The sequence below is a fragment of the Marmota flaviventris genome, chromosome 6 (assembly GCF_047511675.1).
Source record: "Marmota flaviventris isolate mMarFla1 chromosome 6, mMarFla1.hap1, whole genome shotgun sequence".
Classification (NCBI taxonomy): Eukaryota; Metazoa; Chordata; class Mammalia; order Rodentia; family Sciuridae; genus Marmota; species Marmota flaviventris.
The window spans coordinates 6331058-6357147 of NC_092503.1; the positions used below are offsets into that span (position 1 = coordinate 6331058).

Here is a 26090-nt window from a genome sequence, read left to right on the forward strand (position 1 = left end):
ATGAGATGTCAGGGTGGATGAGGGAGTCCATGAGTGAAGGCCCGGGTTGAAAGAGGATGGAGAGGAGCTAGTCAAGAGAGAGAGACTGTCATTGGGAGCCCTTGAAACTTGCCTCTCCCCTCCTCCTCTCAGCCCTGTTGCTGTGAACTGTCACTGAGCTTCCTGGGGACTTCCTTGTGGGTTCCTGGGGACAGGACATTACACCTGTGCTGTCGGTCTTCCAGATGGGCCTACCAGTTTGCAGCTGGCCAGAGAGGCTGCTCCCTGGACCATCCAGCAGCTGCTGTCTAGCTGTTGTTGTGACATGGCGCCAACCCCAACCCTAACACCAAGACAGCCCACTCGTTAACCAGGATGCCCCCCCTCCCCCCCCCATTGCCAGCGGCAGAGCCAGCCACTCCTCCCCAGCTACAAGGTCTTCACTTTCCATTAAATGCCTTCCTGTGGGGCCCTGGGGTGATATTGGGTGACCTGGGATAGAGGAAGAGGCATCTGGCCATTGGTGGGCAGAGCCTTCCACGTTCCTGGGCAGAACCGGAGAGGGCCGTCCACCCTGCACCTGCCAGCTGCCGGCAAGCAGCTCCCGGCCTCTGTGGGCTGAGCCTGTGGATGATCGAAGGTTTCTTTTGTAGGAATGTCATCAGATAACCTGATAAAAACAAAATTGAATCTGTCAGATTTTGATGCCAGAGTTTGAAATATTGCTAAAGCTCCCTAAAACTGTCACTGCTAATAAGATTTTATAATAGAATATGTTGTGTGTATTTGCACACCACTCCCCACTCTGAGCCTTCTGACTCTCTTTTCTGTGTTCCTCTGGAAATGGGACCAGTGGCTGATGGGCTGGGCCATCCCCCACCCCCTTGGTATCCAGGCTGCCTGCGCTGAATGCAGAAGGTCTGAAAGTGTTGGAGTGGATTTCTGAAGTCAGAGGACATTCCTGAAAGACTGAGAGACCGGAAAACCTGGGAACTTCGTAGACAGAGGGACAGGCCTCTTCCAGAGTTCCTTCAGGGAAACTGAGGCAGCATGATGGCCCTCCTCAAACTCCGATTCTGCGATCAAGTCAAAGACTTCAGACATGTCCCTCAGAGTAGGAGGCATGGTTTATTAGAAAGAATGGGAAAGGGGGAAATGGGACACTCTCAAGGGACAGAGTGGGTCCTCTAGGAGGAGAGGGACAGTGTGACTCTCCTGTCCTCCAGTTTTACTGAGGTTCCAGAGAGTCCTGCCCTGGCCCACTTCTTCACTTCTGACCGACAGCAGGATGACATTAGACTTTCAATTTCCCACTGCCATGACAACTCTGGGTCACTTTGGCCCATGCTGACCACTTCCAATTGGAACCTCGTCCTACATAGTTTATGGTCAGAGGGAATCATCTCATCTCTCTGAATTTTGGGATCTGGTCTATGTAAGTTTACAAAAGTCTCCCCCTTCAGGGTAACTTGGTTCCCCCTTATGGACATTTTTTGGGACCTGTGTTCTCCTGTAAATAACAGGTAGTTTGATGAGAAATGTGAGTTATCTTGTCCACTTAAGCCAGGCAGGGCTGCAGGTTAATTGCTTCTTGGAAAAGAAAGCATGTCACTGTCAGCAAGTGGACCAGTTAATAGAATTACTCCCGTACCCCGCACTCCCCCGCTCACACCTGTCCCCTCTCAGCTGGGAAATGTGTTGTTCAAGGCACACCACCTCCCAGCGAGTGAGGGGCCCCTCTGCCCTATTTGTGGGTAAAGCTGAGTTTTCAGAATGGCCCTGGTCTTAGGAGAATCAGAAGTAATTCTCCAGAGTTTGGGCCGTGACTTTGGACAGATTCTGCAGTGAGAACTGTAGTAAGACCCTAGTGGCAGCAGGTTTCTAAGAACGCAATGAGTCAGAGCGTGGAAGCCATTGACGGGGGCGTGGCCCGGGTACAGACCCCAGGGTGCAGCTGCCCTGGCAGCCCCAGCACCGTGCGGGCACCCCTGCTGACGGGAGCGGCAGAGACACAGAGGGCAGGGCCCCCCCACCTGCTGTCCTGGGCGAGGGGACGTGCCTCTGCATTGCTCCTGACAGGTGCAGTGTCCTGTCACTGTCAGGATCAGCAGCAACAGGAAGTCCCAAGATGCTTGCTGCTGAAGAAGCACCATTAGCAGCCCTCCTTGATCCAGAAACACGGAAAAAAAAAGTTTTCCGAATTACTACCTCCCAGGACTTCATGCAGTGCCAATTACAGCAGCCACCTGGGATGCAACTCTCCTTCCTCAGGTTTAGTCCCATGTGGACAAACTGACCTTCACCGTGGTTTTGCCAAACATTGCACAAAATCTCTCCTCACCATTAACTTCCTATTATCCAGAATCTGTCCCTGGAGAACTGCGATTACTGATCATTTGCCACCCTTCCCTTTCAGTTTATTCATTGGTTCGGATTTTATTATTTTATTTTTTTTAGTAATTTAAAAAAAAGAAAGAAAGAAGGCACCCAAGAAATCAAGAAGTTTATCCATTGCAGTCCTAGAGCGGCCCATGCTGAGGCTGGGCAGGAAGTCCACAGGACCAAAGACTTAATTACAGGAGCCAAAGTTTGATTGGAATTGTAAATTTTCTGTTGCTGCCTGATCTCAGTCTCCCTCTGAGTGAACTGAATTGTAAAGCACAGACGCGCTGCACTTGTGGACAGTAGCCCCACCTAGGGGCCGAAGTCAGGGTTTCCTCTCCTCTGTGTTTTCTTCAGTGCTGGTTCACTCCGGGCCCATTAGGGAGAGGAAGAGAGAATTCCCAGATTTGCAGACAAATTTTCCGTCCGTCTGTCTGGACTCCTGAGACATGTGAGGACAGTGTGACTTGGCCCTGAGGGCAGGAGGCAGCCAAGTGTCACAGGACACATTCTCCTATAGGGCATCACTGAAAAACCAGCAGCCAGTGGTCCCCCCTTCACCTAGGACCCTTGTCCCAGGTGCCAGGGAGTCAGCTTTACATGTGAGCCACCAGGCCACAGGGGCGAGTGGAGACAGAGGACTGGCAGAGAACCCCAGTCTTGCCGGGTGAGCCAAATGCATGGGGGTGCCACCCTGCCTTGCAGGCACTGTGGCTGCCTTAGCTTTAACCCTGGGGGCCTCGCATGGCTGCACTCTGTCTGCTCAGGAGCAGGGAAGGACCAAGAATTGGAGACTGAGTCACCTTCCTGACTAGAAAATGCTAGAATGAGGTGGAGTGGGAGCCTGGCCAGATGGGGGAGGCGCTTCCAGTCTGGCGACCGGACTGCAGATTTCAGTTTCCTCCTATTTTCTGCCTCCCATTTACATGAGCTTGCTCTCGGTTTTTATTCCACAGAGAATTCCTGGAGAGACATGTGATAATTATAATCGTCTCTGTTATGCACTTAGAAAATCACAATTCACAATAACGAGAAGGTTTAAAAAGCATCTGTTTATTAAACGGAACCCTGTTCTAGCTCCATCCAAGTTCACCGAACTCTCGTTCACGCCTTACTTAGTATGAGGTGATAAAATTGAAAATTGATGGCATGTAGGAGGCCAGATTTAATCCAGGCCTCTCAAGCTGACAATTTTAACTGAATTATGCATGGCAATTTCCTCTCATCCGGAGCAAGCGATGCTGGGTGGAAGGCACAGCCAGGTGGGGACTCCCTGCAACTGTCGGCCTCACAGAGCCTCCGGGAAGTAGACCTAGGATTCCGGGGACCCGGGCCAGGGTTCAAAGGGAAGAGGCCGGCTCCGACTGAATGCACCAGGGCTCCAGAAATGACTGCCCTGATTTAGCACCACTGAAGCTGGTGTGGAGAGGCCTCCTGGGCACTGCCTCCTACACACCAGGAGGCAAGCCAGAGCCTCTTCAGAGAGGAGCCCAGATGAGCTCACAGCCTCACCCCCTGAGAAAGACCAAAGCCCCTCATTTGCATGGCAAAAAGGCAGTGGAAATGCCAACAGAGGCATTTGCTGGCAGGCAACCAGACAGTACCAGAAAACACTGGGTGTTCAACTGAAAATACCTCTCCGTGGGCAGCTCAGCACCTGCAGACACCGCGCACCACACACGCTCTCTGAGCTCTGTGACAGAAACTCCCACCAGCAGCAGTTGGTGTGTACACAAGCCCAGACTCAGCAAGACACAGGTCCCCACCCAGGAAAACCAAATAAAAGGGATTCTGTGTGTGTGGCTTCAAAGTGTGTCCCCTCTGCCAGCACACTGGCTCAGTCGCAGTGCGTCACCTCTGCCGGCATCTACACAGTGGCTTAATCACAGACCAAGGCAAAGGTTAAATGTCTGTCACCCCCACACACACACTGTTGAGGACCCAGTGCCTGCATCTGGTCCTGGCACGTCTGTCCTCTGTGCGCAAGGCTGGGCTTCAGGCGGGCGCTGTGGAGCAGGCCTGTGGATGCCGCCAACGCGTTGGGCCTTACATCACTGTCGTATTAGTCTAAGCAGAATAGAGCAGATTGTTTATTTTGGTTGAGCTTCGCTTCAGGCTGTAACATCAGATGTAACTCCCAGAGTGACAAATTCCAATCGCAATGTCACAGATTAAACAAGAGCGAGGCAGAGCTGGGGTGAGCTTGTTTCCCCAGGAGACATGCAGCAGGGCTCTGTCTGGATGTGTGTGCTCAAGTGTCCCTGCCCCAGGCAGCCCGCCTCCCCTCCTTAGAGTGGGTTCCCTCTGCCCACACCAAGCCATGGTAGTCATACCTTCCTACGGGGTTAATAAGCCAGGTCTTTAATTTCTTTGAAAATAGTAATTAAAGATGATTCCTCCTTTTCCTTAGAGCATATTTAACTTCTTTCATATTTCGTATTTTACAAAATCCACTAAGTGTTGCTCAATATCATGGAACTCCAGCAGGGAGAAAGAATTAGTGCAAATCCTAAGTGACAGATGCCTTGGAGTGACTTGGCCACAGGGGGCATCGGTGACACCCAGGGAGTATGGGCTCAGTCTCTGCCTGCTGAGGGGGGGGGGGGGCTGCAGGGACAGGCACACCCAGGGTGTGCCAGGAGCCAGCTCATAATCATCCTTCCACTTGGGAATAGGATTTCCTCTGAACATGCTCACTGCATGGCTCCCAGCAGGGTGGCTATGGTTCCCTGGGACCCATTCCATGGCACCCACCACTGACCTCAGCCTGTGAGCTTGTGTTACCTGAAAGCCTTCAAACTGTCTGTGTGCAGGCACCATCGTCCTTATTTCTCAAGAAACTCCCTCCATCTCAGTCCGTGTAAAGCCATTTGCAGAGTGCACCATCCCTGTGAAACACTCCGGAGCTGAAGCCAACTCATTAGCAGTGTGCATGTTCAGAGGAAATCCTATTCCCAGGTGGAAGGATGATTATAAGGGATCTAATCTTGTTGAAGTTATTATTCAAACTGAGCATCAGTTTATTACATTTTCCCAAACAAGTTATGGATAAGAACTTGTTAAATAATAACGATACCTAATTTTCATGAGCTATTTTGAAACTGTGGAAAGCAGGGCTGTGCATGCTAATTTTTCTCCTGCAAATGAGGTGTGGTCTCTCCTGAAGCCTCAGATGCCTCATCTGCAGGTTTTCCCAGGAGCCTGGTACTGGCCTTCCAGCAGTAAAGGAGGAGGGCGCGGGGCGGAGGGTGTTATTTGGCTGTGCAGATGCACCAGGAGGAAGATTTGGATTAACACTTTGAATTTATGTAGCGAACTCTCTGCTGAGAAGTCAGTGCATCAGTGTGTAAGGCGGTGTAGAAGCATCCCTCCAAACCTGGGCAGTGTCATTGTTCCAGTTGAATGGACAGAGAAGCAGACGTGGCCACTCCTCTGCATGTGCCTGGCCCCTGACAGCCCAGTGGCTGCTCTCAAGTGATGCATCATGCAGCCTTCCGGGGTTGGGGCGGTGTCTACCCACAATGCTCTTTTTTTAACCTCTAGTATTTGATCATTTTCAAAGTCCAGGGCAATATGTTTTCTAATTACCTGCTTTCCTGCGGATTTAGAACCATAGTTCCAGAAACAAATGGTGAACCACGAACCCCTTTAAGTTCTAGGTTTATTATGAAGTATGTTTCTCAAATAAAGAGTCTAAAGTGCCAGTAGGAGACCCCAGGGCTCCCACACAGGAACAGGACTGGTCTGTCTCTGCCCGTCCACGCAGCCCACCCCCACTTCTGTAGTCTGAGCAGATGTGTCCTGGCCACTGCACTAGGTGCTGGCCTCTGCACACCGTGGCTTAATTTTCCATAAATTGAGTTAACAGCTGCAGAGTCACCTGATTCTTCTTCTCCATGGCCAGGCAACAAACTCTTACCCCGTATGCTCACTCCATCTCACCTACCAAAATCAGGGTGAGTCACAGAAGGCTGCCGCTGATGGAGAGTTCTGGTACATTAGTACCAGTGACACAGATAAGAGAATGTCAAGATTAGGGCCACTAGAAAATGCTAACGGAACCCAGAACAGTAGAGGGTTTCAGCTTTAGCCTGTGAGTCAAAGCCTTTCTCCTGCCTTTTAGCACCTCCCAGTCCAGCCTCCTGCCCCTTCTTAAAAGAGTCTTTCTAAAGTAGAAGTCAGAAAGGTTAGGAAATAGCTCACCCCTCAGGGCTGTGACAGGGGACAGGAGGGAGTCATTTGGCTTCACAGAGGGGCTGTGTCTGCACAGAGCAGGGCTGAGGAAGCGCAGCTGGAGACCCCAGAGCTCGGGGGCCACTAGACAGAGGCTCTTGGAGCTGGGAACCACCTTAGCCTTCTGGCTTTATGAGACATTTCCTGTGCTCCCAGATCAATTGTAGGAGGGCAGCATCTGAGGGTTGGCAGGGGTCAGTTCATCTCCAGGCTGGAACTCAGTAGATGACACATTGTCTAAAATGAACTATTCTTGTACACCATGCTGTGTGACCTTGGGCAAGTATGTCCATCTCTTCAAACTTTCCTTCTGATGGCCCACGTGTAAAGCAGCGATAATAATAACCGTGCCTCTGGCATGGTGGGTCTCCATGGTGGGTGTGGAGGGAGAGATGAAGCTTCCCCCTCCCTCATCACCACCCACCCCTCAGCAGGACATAGGGCAATGTTGGAGACACTTCTGACTGCCACGAGAGGGAAGATGCTGCTGGCATTGAGTGGGTAGTGGGCAGGGATGCTGCTAAGTGTTCCACAGTGCATACCTGGCCCACAGCAAAGGATCATGGGGCCTACTGCCAATGGTGCTTGGGTTGAGACATCGTCACTAGGGTGACGTGTTCCTGTGGCACACCATGTGGATGAAGGACCAGAGGAGCTTGGAGCCTGCCTCTGAATACAACTGGAGTGACCTCTGATGCTGACCTTCAGATGTCCAAGTGGCAGCACTGTTATTCTCATGCTTCCTTGCAATGCAGCACTCACCTGAAAATACTGGCAACGAGACAGACCAAATTATGTCACATGCGTGTACATAGATGGCGGGATGAATCTCACTTTCACCCATGATCCAATGCACTAATAAAATACTTGAAAAAAGCCAAGTACTAAAAAAATATGTGTTCTGTGGCTTTCCATAAAGCTCTTTGATCTTGAATTTTAAAATACAGGTTGAGATTCCCTAACTCCCAAATCCAAAAATCAGAAATACTCCAAAATCTGAAACTTCTGAGTGCTGATGGGCTGCAAATATGCCCAAATTGGAAAAGCTCTAAAATCCGAAGCACTCTGGTCCCAAGCATTTCAGATAAGGGACAAGGCACACCCAATAAACATTTGGAACTTTCATAAATATGCCCTTTTGCAAAATTGGTTCCTAACTGAAAAGTGTGGGAGGAGTTGAGAACGTGACAGCGTCACTTGAAAAAGAACCATTGTGTACATCCAGTGACCCAGCCCTGTCCCGGCTGCTGTCCCGTGAGTCAAAAGGCATCTAATTCATCAGTGTGTCCAATTGGACAAGGAAGTTCTACAGGGAAGAAAATTCTAAATGGGAACAGATTAGAGGCTGCAATTGGACCTCAGGGTAAAGGGGACATTCCAAGGGAGTCTCTAGGGCTCTCTGCATGTGACACGGCTGCTCCTGCTTCCAGACGCCTTCTCTGAGGAGACATGGACCAGGGACGGCTGCAGACCTGAGCTGTGCTGGAGAGGGCTGTGGCAAGCCTTTCCCCTGCTTTCATTTTCTGTTCCTCCCTCCTCCCTCCCTCCCTCCCTGGGCCTCTGTCACTTGAGGGTTCTGAACAGGGTACCAAGCCAGCTGACACTGACCACACACCATGATTAAAGCAATTCACACAGATTAGACTTCATTCCCACTTAGGTTTGCCATGGTGAGACTGGAGAGTCAGAGTCCAAAAACCAGAGTGGAAAGAGGATTCCGCTTCGCAGGCCCAGAGCCGCCCTCTCATGCCAAGCCCTGGAGGTCAGAGCCCATTACTTCAAAGTGCACTTACTTGAAAAGCAGAGCCGATGCTAGGAAAATCAGGGACCCAATGGAGCCTGGGGTTTTCTCCTGTTAGTCCCTGCTTCAAGGTGGCCTTGCAGACAGAAGCAGAATGACGCTCTTTCTTCCTTCAGTGCATGTTGATTGCGAGCTGGAGGTGTAAGGAGGGAGGGGAAGATCTGTAAGCAACTGGCATGTCACACTCACTTAGAAATACACCTGGACAAGGAGCAGCCCCGCATCCAGCCAACCCCGCCTGGCGATGGCCAGTTCTTAACACAAGGCTCCCTTTTGATTTCAGTGTGTTTGGTTCTAGTGCTGTGAGTGAGAGCTGTGGGCCACCTCTGTATCTCTCTAGCTCTTTGAATCTGTTGGCTAGAACTAGTTCCAAGGAGGCTGAGCACATGGATTCAGCACTCTCATGGGGCCACTCGTCCCTTCTTTGGGTTTGCAGATCATATTATGGTTTGCAGAGCAATCGTTTCCTGATGACCAAAAGGAGGCTGGGGAAGGGGACGAACCGGAACCCACGGTCAGACGTGTCTGCTCTTGCTCCCTTGGTCTCGTGCTGTGGTAAGGGAACAGGGTCACAGGAGCAGGGATTGTGGCCCTGTGTGTCAGGAACGTTCCAGGATGCTTTACTTTTTCCTTGATGTTCTGAATATTTTTAGAAGGAGTAGAGGACCAAGCTGAGGAGTGTGGTTTTCCCCTGTAGGAAGCAGAGGGGCATTTAAGTCAACACTTATGATTTCCTGTTTATTACAGTGTTACTCATAAGACTCAAGATATGGAATCAGCCTGTAGGTGCTTCAACAGATGAATTTTTTTTAAAATGTGGTCTAAACACAGTGGAATACCATTCAGCCTTGAAAAGGGAAATCCTGTCACACGTGGTGATGCAGACGAGCCTGGATAACATTATGCCAAGTGAAACAGCCAGGCACAGCAAAGCTTGGGCCATGTGGTCTCCTGTGTGGGCTGAATAGAAAGGAAGACACCAGAGGCTGGGTTGGGGAAGGGGGACATGTGGTCAAAGAGCACAAACATCAGACAGCAGGACTAAGTTCAAGAGGTGCGGTGTACCAAGTGGTGACTCCAGTTCATGACAACAGAATGTGTGCTCCAGCACTGCACAGAGGAGATCTATAAATACATGTGGTCGTGCACAGACTAATCAGCTGTACTCAGCCATTCCACAGTAAATACACACATCACTTGTCAAAATGTCGTGTGTACGTCATATAAATAGTTTTTATTTAACAACTAAAAGATAAGCGTTTTTAAAGGGGTGGGGGGGGGAATGCCTTGGATCAAGTAGCAGTGTCCCAGTGCAGCCCAGCCATCAATCAGTCAGGGCGAGTGACCTGTAGGGGTGGAGAGGATCATTAGAGGCTCTGGCCCTGCCAGCCTGGGGACAGTGCCTGCCCCCACCACGGAGCATGGCTTTGAGGAATCGCTTCACATTGCCAGGCTGTGGCTGCCCTGCCCTAGGAAATGGTAAAGTACAGCCTGTAGGATTACTGCGAGGCCCAGAGGAGAACCCGGTGGTGGGGACAGCATCCCAGTATGGCCACAGCAGGCGCCAGTGCGTTCTCCCGTCCCTGACCCAGCTGGGTGCCAGACCCATGGCCCATGCAGACTGTCGCATTCCCACCCTTAGTCTGGGACTGGCAGCACAACGCCAAGGGGCACACAGAGGCCCGAGAACTGGGAGACCTCAAACACAGGGCCCGAGCTCTGATGCCCCGACCTGAGTCTCTGCCTCCGTGTGCGCTGAGGACTTGGGCCACAGGGCTCTGCCTCCTTTCTCCCCCTGAGGTGAGCCGCAGGACACAAGGCTTGGTGGAGAGGCCGTGCCCAGCATCCACCCAGAGGCTGTGTCCTGAGACTGACTTCCTGGACCTACCTGGCAGGTAGCAGTGGCACCAGCCAGGCCCTCCCAGAGAGCTCTGGAAATCAGTTCCATTTCCCATCAGCACGGCGTGGTCCACTGATCTGTCAGACCACTGGGACAGAGGCCCCCAGAGGAGAGTAAAAACTGCCGAGAGCCTCCATGTGTTGAAACACCTCCCAGGGAAAGGAAAAGGGTCAGGAAACTCATTGTGACATTGCAGGCGGCTCAGAGGGGGGCCTGGCAGGAGCTCCTCCGTGGGATGGGACGCTCGCTGTGCCGTGACCTGCCTGCGCTGCTGGAAAGTTCTACTCTCCTTCCATGTCCTCTCAGTCCCCCCACCTGTCACCACGAGAAGCAGCAAGTTAGAAAGAGGGGTGGCGTGGGCTGACAACTGAGGAGGGGCAGGACCAGCCTTGCAGCAGGAACGCAGTGGAGGGAGGGAGGCCAGTCAGCCTCCAGGAGGCCGCCCCAGCTCCGTACTCCCAAGGGATCGGTGTGTTCTGGCCCATCGTCATTCCTCACGAGGACCCTGAACCACAGAAGTGCATGTGCTCTACCCGTGGGAAGAGGAGTCATGTTGGGGACTTCCAGAGAGTGGGGGAAGTAGTGGGGAAGAGAGGTGGAGGAGGTTGGTATAGCGCCACATGTAGTCAGCTGGGGGACACATCCTGTGTTCCAGGACACAGGAGCATGCACATAGTCATCCCAGGAACACCCTAACCATCTCCAGACAGCCAGAAAGAGGGCTTTGCATGTCCTCACTATAACAGATCCAGTGGAAGTCTGAGGTGGTGACTGTGCCCAGTACCCTGACGTGACCACTGCCCAGTGTGTCTATGAGTCCAAACACCCTTTGTATCTCAAAACCAACAAACACACGTCAAAAAAACATTCACTCAGAAATAAAGTTAAAAATATTTAAATGTTTCCATAAGGTTCTTCATTTTCTGGAAGCACCAGAAGAAAAATGGGAAATTAACCAGCAACATAATGCGCAGTAGAGCTTCATGGAGCGCAGTTAAGTCATATGAGGAGGGCAACGGATGGTTCAGAGTCGTGGGTAAACAGGGTCTGACTGGAAAGGGTCTTCCTATTGGTCCATGTTCTTACTCTCAGAACACGACTTGATTCCCAAAGGTCTCGCGTAGGTCCGGTTACTACACTGGGAGGCTAGTGGCGAACAAAACCCAGCACCATTTCAAATGATGGAGCAGAACAGTGGCACTGGGGAAAGGAACAGAAAGTTGGTACCCCTGGTGTCCGTCAGCAACGCTGCTAAGTAAGTGTGCAAACAGAATTCTGTCCTTTTACTCACTGATTTGAGCAAACAGGCTGCAAATTTGAAATGGCACATTGACTGAGATGAATAGGAGACTCTAATCTCTAGACCAGCTTGATTACAGTTTTAAAAATTAAGTGACAACGTTACATGGACCTGTTGTCCTCTGAGTCCCTGTCTGCCCAGATTCTTAGATACATATCTTTCTACAGCCTCTGCCAGTTGCCTTTCCATCTGGAAACCTCCCTTCCCTGGTCTGAAAGTGCCACCTGAGAGTGCACATTGTGTGCATGGCCTGCACATGACATGCACCCCTTCAGTAGTCAACTAGTACTCGCCGTGGTTAAGGGTGGGTGAGAAGAAGGTGGGGTCAATATGATGTGTTAGTTATAGAAAACAGTTTGGCCATCGAATATATGTGATTTAATGGCGCTCAGAAGCATGTGGCTCATTCTGAACACTTGGTAGGCCTCCAAGTTCATTAGGTGCCTGTGAATTCCAAGCTTGTTCCTTAATAGGGGCATACCTGGATGTGGGATCTCCCCCTGATGGTGTGCTCCAGATGTCAATCAAGGTCCCACACCTGGGTTACTGTGTCTCCCTGTTTGGGGGAGCCTGCCTTCTTGCCTAACCCTCTCTAAAGCTTGCTATGTGTGTCCGTTCCTGCGTGCCTCTGCGTTTAATTGGCGCTGTCAGAAAGGCCCAGAAAATGTATTTAATGTCTTTGGGAAAGGAAGTTATGGGTTAAGGCTTGTGCCAGATTCAATCTTTGTTTTGGCATGATTTGAAAATGTGTGTTGCGGCCATCTGTCTGGAATTGACTGGGTGGAACAAGGAGGCTGGCCCCGCGTCTGAGACAGGGTGGTGACCACATTTCATTGGAGAAAATCGCAGTGAGCAAAACATGGGTGCAGGATACACAGATTGAACTGTTAGGGACCTTCACTCCTGCATCTGCACAGTAATGGGTTTTCTGCAAGGATGAGCAGGAATCCTTTACTTTTTTCTATATTCACAGTCTGTGTAAGTCTCTGTGTTTAAACGAATGCATGTGTTGCATGCTTATCCAGCTTAACCCACAGTCTTCCTTATCAAAATGGAGTCCATTTTTATTATTTTTTTCGTTTCAATAAATATTTTTTTTGTTAATATAATTTTCTTTATTTGAATTTTGTCTTAAATACGATTTTTTTCCTCTCTTTTCAATGACTTCCACTCTGTGTTCCTTGGGTTGAGTTTCAGAGCAGGGACACGAGGTCATTCGTCAAGGCCAGGGTGTGGTGGGGAGAATGGCTCAGTCACCTTCCACCCAGCCCCCTGTAGGGAGCAGAGCCCAGGGCAAGAATGAGAGCCCAGGTGGTTAAGTGGAAATGCTCAGCATGTCAATGGCTTCACTGTGGCCGGCAGCTCCAGGAGCCACCAAGAGGCACAGTCGGTCTATTAGCAGGAGTGCTCCCATGGCACAGAGCTCTTCTAGGGAAGACACGACAGCATGACACGAGCGCATGGCTCTTCCTTCAGTAGGCAGAGAGAAGGAGCACTGCATGCGCCCCAACCACCCGTCCGTGGTTACCAGGGCCAGGCTGTGCCAGCTGTGCCCGTGGAGAGCTGATGCTGCTGCACGGCCAGGTAGCAGCACCGGATTTCTTTGCAACTACACAGGGAGCCAAGTCCCCATGCCCAGGAGGTGGACATTTCACCCAAGCTCAGAAGGGGAGTGAAGCGCTGTGCCAAATGGGGCCCTTCTGTGGGCCAAGGTCTGGGGACCTTCAAGACGTGGAGAAAGTCAGATCTCTTAGGAGTTCAACAGAGGCACTCCCCACAAAGGTGGCAAGGAGGGGACCAGGCTGAAGGAGACTGGAAACACCAGGGTGGCCAAGGGGACCTGAGAAAGTGCTTGAGCAGGGAAAGGTCCCAACTGCGCGGGTCCATGGTTACACCAGCAGGTGCCTTCTTTAAGAAAAACAGTGTCAAACTATTATTATAATCTGGAGTTAGAAGATAAACTTTAAGGATTTCAAATTTTTAAGAGTCAACAGATGCTACAAAAATCATACTTGTAGAAAAACAGCCCAGCGTTTAAGTTTGGTTGTTGCCTGATTGCACTGTGATACCTGCTTCCCTTTTTCCTGTCCGATGTCCTTGTCATAGAGCAATGATTTTTGTAGTATCACTTTCTATAAGAAAAACAGATAATTTGGTCTTCTTAGCATAGTCAATGACAATTTATTTTTTCTTACTGATGGTTTGGAAAAGTAGCTTTCAGACTTATAAATTCTCAGTAGATATAAGAAGTTTTAGGTTTGTTTTCAAGTTTGAGGAAATTTATAGACATCTTCCTTTATCTATGGTCTGTAAAAGTGCAAAGTGTTAATGAGATAAGAAGCAAGATAAGTGGATGAACCGGCAGGACCCATCAACGAATCTGTCTTTCATATGTTCCTTGTGAATCTTGGTCTGAGAGGGTGTATAGTGTCCAATCAGCAAGGCTTTCCATCTTGTCCCAACCTGGCCCATGAGCCTTCCTCTCACACAACTGACAGATAACTAAAGGGACTGTCGTTGTTACTTCTAGTTTGATAGAGAGATAAATGTAGGGCTTTGGCCCAGGAAATGGAGTGCCTGCCCCTGCAGCTGTGCCCCCTCTGTGTGCCGTCTCATCTACAGCCCAGGTTCCTCCGTGTCCACCTGTTGTCCGAGGCAGTGAGACCTGACCTGTCACATTAGGGCATGAAACCTGCGGCTCGTCATAGGCACCCTGTAGGATTGCTAAGGTCTCTTCAAACGCAGAGTCCTGGCAACTTTTATGTCAAGTGGTTCCCAGTGAAAAGAGAAAAAAGTGTCTCTGGTATATATTGATTGTGTACAGCAGGTCATCAAGTATGTTCTTGTCCAAATGAACTTGGTGTGACAAGTTAGTGGGTGGGAATGGCGTCCTCTGCTGATTGCTGACACATCTAATGATCAGAGGAGCTACCGACAGGCCAGTGTCAGATCCCTCAATTTCCAGCTTCACTCCCCCCCACATCCCCTCTGCCTCTGGTACTGGGTGCCATGCCCTAACTCTGATCCTGCATTGTCATGCTTTTGGTGGGCAGCTCTGTGGTAGGGGTTCTGGAAGGCATCTTATATGAAATTCCTGAAAAGAAGTTGATTCTATACAGAAATAACCATAAGCTCTGTGCATACACCTCGCCAACTGTAACCCAGCTTAAACTCCCCTTTGCTAAGTCCCCCAAATGTCCACTGCCACTCTAAGGCCACCGACTGTAGGCGGAGTCTACCAGACTCAGTGCTGGAGTAGAGGGGGACACCTGTCCTAAACCAAGGCGGTGAAAGCACTTTTTCACATTTTCTGATCTGTGACCCTGTGAACATGTCACTCCTCCCCCTGGGCTAGGGCCAAGCCTGTGTGAGGTGAGAGCTGAGCTGCAGCTTAGGTGGTTAGCGGGGCACCAGCTCTGTGCACCGGCAGAGCATGCACCTAGATATATGCAGCACATCATGAATCCTGATGCAGCAAACATGGCTGTCATGGGGTCCCCTCAAGTTCAAAAGCTTGGAATTTTGAGATTATTTCTCATTGAAGCAAAATTGTAACTGCATTCTTCCAGCCAATAGAAGCAGAAGTTGTTTTTTTTTTTTTTTTTTGTATTGAAAATGAGAGGGAAAAACATCATCTCCAAGGATAAGATTAATATCAAATATCTAACATTGTATATGGATAGACAAAAGTTGTGTGTGTGTGTGTGTGTTGTGTATCCCTTTGACCATTTGGGTTCACCTAGTAACTATGATGTACCTTTTCTCCCTAACACATACAAGTACTGCCGGAAAAGATTGGGAAGAGTAATGAGTTATTAAGCTGCAGTATGAATGGATAAGTAGATATTATTTAACTTATTTCATGGTTGTCTGATGGCAGAGACAGGAAGTTCTACCCAGATTGTATAATGAACTGATTTGAGAAACAAAAAAAATGGGAAAAAAATGGCAAAAGGTATTTTATGAACTAAGGTTAGGTTAAAATGCAGACAATAGAAAAAGTGTGATAAAAGGGGCTTAAAAAGAAAACACTTGATTCTCAAACAATGTCCAGAACTAGGGGTCCAGGGAATGTAAGGCAGCTTCTTAACCATCATGATGGCTGAGAACCCTCTGTTCTGTAGCTCTAATGTCTTTATTTATGGTCCAAGATGGATCAAGCTCCAACGATCATGTCTACACTCCATCCAAAAGGAAAGATATGCATTCTCCCTGTAAAAATGCTCTCTGGAATTAGCAAGCTTTCTTTTCTTCTCTTCTTTCTCTTCTGTTTGTTGGCCAGCATTTAATCAAGTGAGTATATTTAATTTTATAAGAAGCTAAGAAATGAGGTTGTCATCATGCATGACCAGGTGCTCCATTAAAAACTAGGGTATTATTACTAAATAGAAATGGATATTAGGGACCATTAATGATCTCAGGTCTAGATATAAATAGGAGATTCTCGATATAAATATAAAAACCCAAACAATTAACTAGTTAACTAGAAAGTTAACTCTCTAGTAATTTTTAAAGCATAAACTAATAGAAAATATTTCTCAGTTGTCAAAAATGAAGCAGAAAAAAACGATTCTGTCAAGGCTGCAGGGGTCCAGGATCCTGTGTGCCATTTTGAAGGGTGTGAAATGGTGGGGACAGTTAGGATGATCTGACAGCACGTGTGAAAGGAACACACCATAGCTGCTTTTTAAAAGTCGCACCCAGAGTCCAGAATTGTAATCAGCTGTTCAATGCAATGTTGTTCATAATAGTGAAAATACGGATTAAAAATAAATGTTTTCTTTTAATTTTGGGTTATGTAAGTGAGAATTTTTACAGCTATAGACTTCTAACAAGACACTGATAAGAATAAAATATATGCACTGGCTTGGAAATACCTCCTGGGATAGACCAATATGCACACCATCATTTTATTATACCTTTTAAAATCATGTATTTAAATATTCTCTAAACTCCCTACTGGTGTCTGTGGGTATACAGATGAAGGGGGGAAGACTGGGTAGGTTTGGGGATTCTTGGTAAACAGGAACATTCGTTTTTCTGCTTTACATAATATTTATTATTTATATTTTTATAAGAAGTATTTCCTTTTATTTTTAATTTTTTTTAGATAGCAATGATTGTTCTTATATCTGCTATCTTTTACTGTTATTAGCAGTTAGGGGTTTTTCTAGGTGTTTCCTAGATGCACAAACATATGTGAGTGTGTCTGTGTTTCTGCATTGCTGTATTAACAAGATAGAATCATGCTGCATAGAGAGTTTGTATCTAATTTTAAGTTTATTACTTCGTATCATGTTGGGAGCATTTTCCTAAGGAATTCACATTTCAAAACTTTATTTTAATGTTTTTCTTCACACAGAGACTATTTTGAGTTTAAATGCTTCCAATTCTCGAAAATTTGTTTGCAATGTTTAAATCAACTAAATATTCATAAACAATAATCCCTTATATATTTAATAAATCATTTATAAAAAAAATAAATATTTTAAAATTATTTTCAGTGAACATCTTCATACAAAATTTTGGCTTATTCTCTGCTTAGTTCTCAGAAGAGAATGCTAGAAACAGAGTGTTGTGTTAAAAGTTGTGAACAAACTGCTCTCCGGTTTGGTTTCAGGAAGATATGCTGGTTTTCATCCCCACTGGTGAAGCCTGTGGGAACCTGACTCACCAGAACTCACCACTATTAGACGTTTTGTTTTTAGAAAGCTTGGAAATGTGCAAGGCAAAGGATATATTATTGTTAAATAAGCTCAAATTGCAATTAACCATGAAGTTGAATAGTTTGAAGTACTTACCAGGATAGGTCTGCTAATGCTGTTGTCCTATTTTCTATGGCTGTATAGTAGCATTTTTACTGAGTTGTAAGAGCTCTTTACATATTGAGGATAATTACTTTTCAATGTTATTTGTTGCTGATATCTCCTTAGGTTTTAATTTGCCCAGTTACTTCTGTGCTGCTTTGGGCATGAAGCAACTCTTAACAATTTTTAATAAGTCACTCATTGTTGTATTTAAAAATCTTTTCTGAACACATGCTGTATATCTGGTACTGTGCATGATGATGAGACTTTGGTGGTAAATAAGTTTTTGTATCTTTTCTTTGAAATTAATTTTAAAGTAGTACAGGCATTGTCTCAGAAAGGTATGTTTGAGCGCAGAGCAAGTAATTTTTAATATACCCTATTATACTGATATCCTCAGAGTAATTTCTGTAATTATATGCTGTGCATATATTTTAATATTTTTTTTTTAATTTGGGAAGTCTATTGTCGGGATACAAGGGATGTTTATGAGTTTATACCAAAATTTTGTATGAAGATGTTCATTGAAAATAACAAATCTTTCTTATTGCTATTTTTATGCCCATTACTTTTAAAGGGTACCGTGGCTGTGTTATTATACCTCCTTTGTCCCCTTTGCTTTGAACAACCAAAGACTCTGGGAGAATAGAAATCTTCATTTATAATATCACTGAGTTGATACCTAGGTGTGGACCATCATTTTTTAATGAAGTATACATTCTCAAGAGTAAAACCCCAGGAAATTGAGGGCCTTGAGAAGTTAGGCAGAGATGCTGTTAATTGAATGTGTTCAGGCTGAATCAGAGCATTAGGTGGCAGGCCTGCTGTAACAGAGGCTCCAGCCTTCGCCAGCTCCCATCCCCTCCTGTGCAGCCCTGGGGCCTTCCTGCACCCTCTGAAGTCGTCTGGTCTCCCACAGTTGTTGATGCTCCAGGAAGCAGGTGGGAACAAGTAAGTGTGCCGGCGTCCCACACCCGGCTTTTGGTCTTCCACCTTCTGGCCACTTGAAGGAAATACACATCGTTGCTGGTGTGTTGCCTTCTGTGAAGTTGGTTTTCCTTACCGTCCACTAACCTTGCCACTTGCTGAATTCTGTTTACAAGTGAATAGGACGCCCATTTGTTTGTTTGGGACACATCAGCAAACCCCAGCAAGGTCCTATTTCTGAGTCTCCTGGGCAACTTCCCTATCAAAACATATCCCTGCGCTTCCATCTGTAGACTGTTCTTTGTGGAGAATTGGACCTGGACTTTCAGCAGAGCTGGGAACTGCCCACACAGCTGTCCATCACCTCTTTGCTCTCCCTGCACCATCTGATCAGGTTCAGCTACACCCAGTGCTCCTGCATTTCTGCATCATTCACTGAAATTAAAAGATGTCTCTTGATTACAGTTTCAACTTAGCCTTCCCTGGGGCCAGTGCTGGTCTCGGTTCCCAGAGGCCTTCTGCTGTGGGCTCTGGAAGGAATGATTAGGTACCTTATCAGAGCCCCCCATCATTGCATCCGGGGTCTGCTAGGACAGCGGTGGGGGTTGATGATCCAGACCCTCCTCTGTGTTTTCTGAAGTCCTGGTCAGTGAAGCTGCTTTTGAAGCTATTACACTGAGGAAATTAAAAATGAGATTTCTCATACTACAGAAGTGCTGTTGTCACTGTGACCATGTGATCAAAGTCAAAGTGGCTTTTTTTGTTGTTATAACTTAGCCCATATAAACCCAATAAAAAATGTATAGTCAAGACTTTTGGATTTTAGTAACAAGTTAACAGTTGAGAGAGAGAGAGAGAGAGAGAGAGAGAGAGAGAGAGAAAGGAAGGAGCACTGTAGTCTTGAAAAGCTTTATTTTACCAGATAGGGCTATTTAAAAACACAATGACAAAATTTTCCACTTTCAACATTATTTAATAAAAGGAAGGCATTTTGACATGAAAAATAGGAAATGCAGTCTCCAAATAAAGGATTTTTTTTTCAATTGGAAAAAATCATCTTTGGTACTAGTCACTGGTGAGAGCTAGGCAGGCGGTCTATCCTGGGGACGGGCTGGGAGCACCCGGCCGTGCAGTGAGGGGAGTCTTCTGGGCCCAGGGTGAGACGGGGATTCACCACCACTTAGAGCCTCTTAAGATTGAAACAGATGACGCCCAGAGTCCATCTGAAGTCGGTGAATACACAGAGCATATCGATTTTTTTCCCCTATTAGTTTTCTTCAGAAGTGCTAGTGGTGGGGCACCAGGAGTTTCTAGTGTGATTCCAGATTAATCCTCTTTCAATGCACTGGGAGCACATTTCAAAGACTGAATTGATCAGATCCTCTGACCCTGTCTCCCTGGCAAATCAAAGCAGAAATTACAATAACAAAACATCAAGAACCATGTGTGTGTGTATGAAAGAGACAGAGGGACAGAGAGAGGACAGTTAAAGCCTGAAGCCAAGACTGTATTTCTTCTGTCACCTTTTGCCGGGAGGGAACTGACCCAGGTCAGGTGCCCCCTTTGGGAGGTCAGGATTCAGGTGTGCACAGGGTTCTCCTCGTGGACAGCCCTGTTGCCGCTGGGACATCTGCAGCAGCGTGCTTCCCAGTGAAACACGGCGACAGTGGGGGATTAAGCAAGCCCCCACCTGTGGACAGAGCCAGACCACCCTGAGAGGGAGAAACCTTGCTCAGGAAGCCACTGCATTCCTAGATCTTTTTCTGCCAATCACATTTTTCATTGAGATATAGCATATGATGGACCACACATATTGAAAGTGTGACACGTGTTCACACCAGTGAGACTGCCACAGTGCATGACATCCCGTCACCCCCAGAGGGTCCTCACTCTCCCTCCCACCCCCATTGCCCCACCAGCCCCCAGGCAGCTCTGATCTACTGTCACTATAGACTAGCTTCCACTTTTTAGGATATTTTATCAATGGCATCAAACAGTATGTATCTTATTTTTCTTTCACACTGCATAATTATTTGAAGATCTGTCCCTGCTGCTGCATGTATCAATAGCTGTTCCTTTCTATTGCTGAATAGTATTCCAGGCGTGGACATGCCACAGTTGGCTTGTCCACTCAATGCTTGGGGAGCTACCAACGTCCAGTTTGGGGCTGTCCAACACGGCTGCTGTGAACACTGTGTACAAGTTTGTGAGTGAGCATAGGCTTTCCTTCCCATGGGCTAGGGACTCAGGAGCAGAGCAGCTGGCTCTTATATCAGGTGTATGTTCATTTTTTAAAAAACGGCTGATCCATTTCCCAAAGTTCAATCCTGTTTCCAGCAGTAGCTGGACACGCAGGTGACCTGAGCATTCCTCTGCATTCCTCTGCTTCTGAGCCTCCCTCCTCTCCCCACTGGGTCCTCCCCGCCTGTCCTCCCTGCTGCTCAGGGTGTCTCCTCTGTCCTGCCTCCCGCCAAGCATCTCCCGCGTGTCCCTCGCTGAACCAGGGCCTGCAGACTCCCTTCGCACTCTGCTCGCGGGTCCTGCCTCTGTGGACCTTGCCCTTCGTTTCGTGTTGAAAACCCTGGTTGCCCACATCGTGTCCAGATTGTGGGGCTGTTTCAGGCAGGAGGGTAAACCCGCGCCTGTGACTGCATCTGGGGACCTGATAAGGCAGTTTTAGAAGGTGATTAAGGAATTAATGGGATACTTAGAAGCCAATAAGTCAAACACTGGAGGAGAAGAGTCATCTGTTTAATATTAGGTGAAGAGTCCATAAAAGAATGGTAGCATCTCTTTATGTAGCAGATTCAACAGAGCATTTTTAGAAAAACACTTTTTTAAATTCAATGTACAATGCCTTTGGTTATAAAAAAGCTCCTTGAAAAACATAGCAGTATTCATTTCATACATATGAAAATTGATATTCGAAGCGTCAGTAGACTGTTCTAGAGTCATATGAAATAAGGGCTGCCACGGCACAGTCTCCCAGCGCTTTTCTGCAGATTTGTGGCTCTACCCTGCCTGCGATAGAAGGTCCAGGTCCAGGGCTCTTTCTTTCTCGTGGATGAGAAGGCCGGAGAGGAGCTTGCCAGGCAGGAGAGGTCTTGCCAGGCAGGTGGCTAGGACCTTCCCGCAGACCGCCGCTCCCCGTGACCTAGGGAGACTGGCCACTGGTGGCACTAGGATTCATCAGAGGCGGGGCCAGGGACATCCTGGGGCTCACAACCAGGTGACCACAAGTGCAGACAGTCCCACTGCCTCTCCTCCTCGCTACCGAAACGTGGAATAGGACTGTCTGCATGTAACACTGAGTGGCCTTCCAAGGACAGCCCCATCCCCACAGCTGCTCTGAGTCTCCCGACCGTGCGCTTCAGCCACCTTCACAGCTGGCTGATAGGCACTTCTGCCCAAAGCTTCCTCTGATGTCTTCTTCAGGTAGCCTCTGATCCTGAGCTCAGTGGGAGGGATGGGGAGTGACTCTGCTAAGTGCATCTTTCCTTCGGCATCTCTCTTCTCAGGAAGAGGCTGAGCCTGGCATACTGGGCCCTATGGTGGCACCTATTCAAATCGTTCAGAACCTGCTAATCTGATTAAAACCACACCTCTTCACTTCCCCACAGTCCAGGGCTTCATGGTCTCCATGTCCTGTGTCCTTGTCAGTACTTGCTACTATCAGACTTTCAATTTTAGACACTTAGGTAGGAGTGTGCGTGGCTTTAGTTTGCTTCTTCTATGTGCCATGATGTTTGTGTCTTTTCATGGATGTGTTTGATATTCAGGTATCCTCTTTCCACTTTTAAATAGTGTCTATTTAAATCTTTTATCCATTTATTTATTTATTTATTTACTATTGAGATGTAAGAACTCTTTACATATGTTCTCAGCCCGAGTTCATGAATCGTGGCTCACGGGTATTTCCCGCCAGTCTGCAGCTTGCCTTTTTCTCTTCTGAATGGTGCCTTTTGACAACATTTTCTAAATTGGAATTTTGATAAACTCGAATTGACCCATTTCTTCACTTTCCCCCTTCCCTTTGTTGTACCCTTATCTGGAAGCCAGTCTTGCCCACGTTCTGAAGGCAGTTTCTCTTGCTCCCTCCCTCAGTTGACGTGGTGCCTCTTGGACCCGTTTTCTGTCAGCGCTGTGTTTGGTGGGGTGTGAGAGACGACGGTTTATTGCGGTCGCTGATGTTGCACGTGTGTGTCCCGCTGCCCCAGCACTGGACTGAACAACCAGCCCTCTCTGGGGATCGCCCAGCGTCTCCCTCAGACTGTGCTCTGCTGCTGACTTGGTGACTGCAGCTCTGATGACTAACACCTTCATTTACCAGGTTAGCTAGAAGACTTTGAGGTTTTTGAGCACTTGAGCTACAGTTGCTACTTGGAAATGTTATTAAAATCCCAGTCAAACTCTCTCATCCGTAGGTTGTCATTTGTTGGGTTGTGCCCTGGATCAGAGCAAATCAGGAGGTTCAAGGCCTCCAAATTTGTTTCATTTTTCAGAATCATTTTGGCTAATGCAGACCATTTTATTTCCACATAAAATGGGAAACCTCTAATTGTTTTGTCTGTTTCTACAAATCTTGCTGAGGTTTCTGAAGGACTTGCGTCGACTCTCTAGATGACCAGCTTCACAGGTGTTCTTCCCTCTTCCCAGGACCCTCTCCCTCTGCCCTACCCAGGGAGCTCCTGCGCCTCCTCAAGGACTTGGGGCAGATGCCTCCCCTGGGGAGCCTCCCTCAGATCTGCTCCTGAAGTCAAGTGCTGGTTACCTGCACTATGTCTCCACCACGGCACATATCTCCTGGAACTAGAACGTTAAGGGCAATCATACATTTTATTCTTTGATTTTCTAATGCCTAGTGTATAGTACATACCACATGCTTAATAATTATCTGTCAGATGAATCAAGCAATGGATACATGAGTATTGTGAATATTCAAGTTTAGCACCTGTAATTTAATTTGAATAGCTGTTACAGAGGTGGTCATTTATTCCTAGACAATTAGCAGCTATGCCTTGATCCAGGGGAAATTCAACTTCCAACAAATGCCTGACGCTTTCTATTTCCAAGAAAAGAAATTATCATGTGGGTATGAAATGGTAGAATGGTGAACCTTGTCTAGCATCTCCCCTTGCCTCTGAGTTTTAAGAATTCCATATTAGCCTAGTATTCTAGTCTATCATAATCCATTCTTATTCTTAGACAAAAATAAGTGTGTATGTGTGTTAGTTTGCTCATGCTGCCATAAGAAAATGCCACAGAACAGGTGGCTTAAATAGCAGAAATTCATTTCCTGCAGTTCTGCAATCTGGAGTCTAGGATCAGGGCATCGGTAGAGTTGGTTTCTCATGAGGCCTCTCACCTTTGCTTGCAGGTGTCTGTTTCTTCAATATCTCTGCATCCTAATCTCTTCTTATGAGGTTACAGGTCACATTGGATCAGTGGCCAGGCATCTGATCTTATGTAACCTTAACTACTTCTTTAACAGCCCACCTGCAAATACAGTCACATTCTGACATTCCGGGGATTACATTTTCAACCATTTGGAGGTATGCAATTCAGTCTGTGACAATATGTATATCTGACTTTACACACACATAATAAGAAGTTGGCTATTATGCTTTATGTTTTTAGTTTTCCAAAGACAATACATGAAAAGTTATTATGTGCTATGTAATATTAAATTCCAAAAGTAGATGTTTTTCTTAAAAAGGAACTTTGTTTCTTGGGACATTGAGCTATAAAGCAGCTTAGATGACTGGTCTGGCTTTGTCATTTAATTTCAAGAGCACAGATGGAGCCAGTAATTCTAAAAACCTTTGTATCTCAACCCAGATTCTCCAGTTTAAATAAGCAGATATATTTTATACACACACACACACACACACACACACACACTCCTAGCTGTGCATGCCTTCTCTGCACTGATTGAGGGCCTATTATTTCCATTTCCCTCTAGTGAAGTCTGCACATGGTTTGCTGATGTAAGGATTCACAATAACAGAGCGTGTCTTGTTCTAGTATCCTCAATGTGCTACTTGGTTAATTAAACATAAGCCTCACAAAACCATACTGGGAAAGACATGAAAAAATTATTAGTACCCTTTATTTCTGCTAGAGATTAGACTATTTTTAAAGTTTAAATAACACTTATTAAGCAAATCAAACTAATGACTAAAACCTTTTGGAAATCTGTAGCTACAGTCCCCCTTAGGGCTGGATGGAGCTCAGACTGGAAGCCAAGCTGGCTGCTCTGCAGATGGGGTCAGAAGATTCCTTAGCATTTGCAAAAGTATTGAGTGATCTCAATGGAGCCTATGTGGACTTCTTTATGTTGAATATCAACCATCTCTCAGTCATGGTCTCTTGAGGAAGGGTCTGTTTTCTGTTTTCAAACAAAATCCTTCGTGATGTCCAAGCACACATTCAAATGCATGGTGGGAGATGAGTAGTATTTAATTTGACATTTAGGCCCAAGGTCAGTGGCTGATCTAGTCTTGCATCCTGCTCTGGAGTCCTGTGTCCCCAGAATCAGGAGCATGGAGCGCCTGCTCCAGGGTAGCGTGCCCCGGCATACAGTCGCACCCGTCTGAACTCTTCTTGTTAGAGAAACGAGAGAAATGGCGTGGTCTCCCTGTGTGCCTGCCTGGGTGAGTTTCTCTGCCAAGCAGAGAACCCCCTGAGCCCAGAGTCCAGAGAAGTCTGAGAAGGAGAAATGGGAGGTTTGGGGAGTCAAGTTGGAGTTTGAATATGATCCCTGAGTGCGCGAACAGGGCTGGCCAGGGAGGTAAGCAACAGCATCCTTGGGTCATCTGCTGTAAGGGGCAAGCTGCTGGCTCCGCGGCACCCAGCTGCCCTGGCCACACGTAAGTGCCCCAGATGAGGTTATGTTGTGCGCGGGGGAAACAGGTTTTGATTTATCCCTGGAATCCTTGTTAGGAAGTGAACAGAAAGCATTCATTCTGGAGTCACTTTTGATCAGCCCTGGGCTCCCTGGCAGGCCTGCGCAGGTGCATGGCTGCTGGGAAAGCTCTCCCAGACCTGGCTCAGGAGAGGCCTTTCTCCAGGGAAAGAGTTGGCCACGAGAGCTGCCAGCGGCAGATGCAGCACCCAGCCCAGCAGGCCCCTCAGGCGAGTGTGCCGCCCACGCGTCCTCAGGGGCAGCAGAGACAACAGCATCTGTCCCAGGTGGGCCTGAGATGGAAGCCCCCGCTTCACACGACAGCTGTTTGTTCTTGAATAAAGCACATTTCGACACACCAAGGGATCCTCTTCCCACACTCTGGGAAACAGTAGGAGCCTTTCCGCACTGGAGAGGGGACGGAGCTGGAGAAGCAGCGAGTAGGCCCGCGACCACCGTGCAGGGCTGCTCCAGCCCTGGGGGCCGGTGGAAGGGTGCAGCCCTTGCAAGAGGAGAGTGCAGACAGGAAGCTGTGCGTGGTGTGTGTGTGAGTGTGTGTGTGTGTGTGTGCGTGTGCGCGTGCACAAGTGTGGGTGTGTACCAGAAAAGCCCCAGGAGGAAGACTCCCTAGTGAGACCTCCATGGCGCCCTCAGAAGAGCACCTGGATCTGCTGAGGTCCATGAGGATGGGGACTGGTGAAGCTCAGCATCTGTCATGCAGCTCTGAAGTGAGCCCAGGGTCAACACAGGGAACGGAGGACCAGCAGCCTCCAGCTGGGGCCAGGGAGGGATTGGTTGACTCAGGAAGACGACTGCAAAGTCCCGGCTGTGAGCGAAGACACACTGCCCTCCAGTCA

General features: G+C 47.7%; 1 protein-coding gene across 5 annotated transcripts in view; it reads left to right on the top strand.

The window, feature by feature from the left end:
- The window catches only part of Prkn (parkin RBR E3 ubiquitin protein ligase), a 1231972-nt gene that overhangs the window by 769223 nt on the left and 436659 nt on the right, over positions 1–26090 (top strand). The gene's annotated exons all lie outside the window — the stretch shown is intronic.